The sequence below is a fragment of the Ostrinia furnacalis genome, unplaced genomic scaffold (genome assembly GCF_004193835.3).
Source record: "Ostrinia furnacalis isolate ACB-3 unplaced genomic scaffold, ASM419383v2 OfSCF1112, whole genome shotgun sequence".
NCBI classification, from domain to species: Eukaryota; Metazoa; Arthropoda; class Insecta; order Lepidoptera; family Crambidae; genus Ostrinia; species Ostrinia furnacalis.
This window is the reverse complement of record NW_021131351.1, coordinates 31647-34176: the sequence shown is the minus strand read 5'-3', so window position 1 is coordinate 34176 and position 2530 is coordinate 31647. Positions and strand designations below refer to the sequence as shown.

At 47.1% G+C, this 2530-nt stretch overlaps 1 pseudogene; it reads left to right on the top strand.

Annotated features, from left to right (window-relative positions):
* The first annotated feature begins 239 nt into the window (after window positions 1-239).
* Window positions 240-982, top strand: LOC114351250 (uncharacterized; annotated as a pseudogene).
* Window positions 983-2530: the final 1548 nt, after the last annotated feature.

Below are 2530 nucleotides of genomic sequence, written 5' to 3'. Positions count from 1 at the left end.
ACTCAGTCACCACTGTCTGCCGGTTAATATAAATAAATAGAAATAGTAGTAGTAGGTACATTCGATTCAGGAGCAGTTCACTGAATTTACCATGCATTCTTGTATGGTGTATCTTATAAGAATGGGTATACAAGATTGCGTGGTATATTAAACAAGGTAGTGACGTGCTAATTTTTTTTTTTTTTTTTTTTTCCACAGGGGAAAATCGCCGGTATCCCCACCCGCGCGGCAGGTGGGGTATGTGGGAGTTGAACCTCACTAAAAACTCCTGCCGCTCACAACCGGCGCCCTACCTCGGACCGGGCCGGAGCCCAGTCGGGGCTATTGAAACGGCGGGACAGGGTTGACGCAGAGCACATTACATCCATCCCACCGTCCCACGGACGCCGGACCGGTGGCCGCCAGCGACACGACCACCGGTTCCCTCGTTCAGCGGGCCGAGAGCCCGCTTTGATGGCGCCGCGTTACACCTTCCCCCAGAGCGGTCGGGGGAACGCGGTCTACCATCACCCGGCTTCCTATTGCGGGTGAGCGTGCAAGCACGCCACCCCTACGTCTGGGTCTCTCCCCGCACAAAACGGGTGGGACCCCTAGCTCTTAGGGGGCCAGGTCACGGATACGACCCCGGTCCCGACCCCCTGCTCGGCGGCGGCGGGTTTCTGCGTAGTGAGGAGAGCTTTCCCTCACTCGCCCCGCCGCCTCCTTCTGCGAGATGGTGCACTCGCAGAAGTCGAGCATAGCCTTCCATGACTCATCGCTGCCAAGCATCGACGCCACGACGCCAGGCAGCGACAAGTCAGGTCCTATCTTTGCGACCAGGACACGGCGCTGCACCTCCCAAGCGGGGCAGACAGCGAGCGTATGCTCCGCCGTGTCCAGGTCGTGTCCACAATGGTGACACCTCGTCGTCGGCTCAGCCCCTATCCGGCGCAGGTACTTCCCGAAGCATCCGTGCCCGGTCAGCACCTGCACCAGACGAAAGGTGAGACGTCCCTCGCCNAAACTTTGCTCGTATGTAATGTAAAGTTCTTACGAATGTTACAATACAGGTAAAATATACCACGACGTTTGGTTCGTGAAAGGGTGCTGACTGTAACATTTCATAGAGCGGCTCGTTGTTCTGTTAGTAGTAAATGCTCCAGTCTATACTCACCTTTTTTTAGCTTTACACTTTTGAGAGAGAAGGACAGTGGGTCTAGACAAAGTGCAAATTATAATCGCAAACCAGTTGAAAAGTGGTCGCAAAGCCTTCGATTTTCCACGTCGTGACGTGAACAAGGCGTGACATATCCATACCAATTGAGAGCCGTAGCGCTATCTGTGGGTGTGGAAGCGTGGCCCAACGCGAAGCGACGGCTGTCAAATTGTATTCACGTCACGCTGCAGCCATCCCGGATCTATGCAGAGGCTTTGTGATGTTATTGGAGAATTTGGAAATACTCTTTTGGGCAGAAAAAATACTTTGGGTATACTCAATGGCTGTTGTTTGAAAACTCATATTAATGTAGGTAAGTGATCTAATGAATCTGTGAAATGCTGAATTGAAAAAGAGGCTGAGGTGACTAAATTTCTTCCGCTACTCTTCTCAGCACCAGTTGTCCCGATTCCCGAAGTGGTGGTAATGATTTGGTTTGCTCCTGACACATTTTTTATAACTTCTTACATGTTATAATCGACTTGTTTACTGACATTATGCAACACATTTTTATTATTTTGCATTCGAGGCTTTTAGGCTATAAACTCAGACACCCCTGATTAATAAAAGTTTCACCATACTTGAACCCTGTTTTAAAGTGACCTTTAGTATGGAAATGTCACTTTAAAACAAAGTTCAAATGGTGTAACTTTTCATAAAATAAGAGGGAGATCATCATGCAATAGAAAAAGACTTGCCTATGCATATCATACAGGAGAAATTACATCATAACCGTTTCAGTCTGTGGTAGTTCACTGCTAGACGGTAGCTCAAAGAACACCACCAAAAGAGTGAATAGGCACTTACAAGGCAGATATTATGTACCATTCTAGATTGCATCTCACTTAACATCAGGTGTGAATGCGGTCAAATACCTGCCTTGTCTTGCATAAAAAAAGGACGCTTTCCCGATTTTCTCATCCAATCGGTAGATTTACCCACATTTAGGTAAAAATACCTGTGGTAAATCCTCGGCGTAGCCGACAGCGCACTTCCATTAGCCCACGAACTGCGCCAAACATTCGCCCACGGAGAAGCGCGAACTTAAAACTCAATGGCTCAGAAAGTCGCTGGAATTCTGAGAAACTTCGAAGGCCACTCGAACTGCAATTTGGTTAACCAAAATTGCCATTTCAAGGGGATTACTTTGACTTAGCACTTTGAATAATTAGGGATTTTATGGATTACAGTAATTTAATTTACAGCCTTACTAATAAAAAAGTCCTTGAACAGTTGTTGAACAGCTGTATAGTTAAACCATGAATAAGGTTTAAGTGTAGGTATAGCATATGTATTAACCTGGGTCTAATGGAAAACTCAAAGAAAAATCTAAAA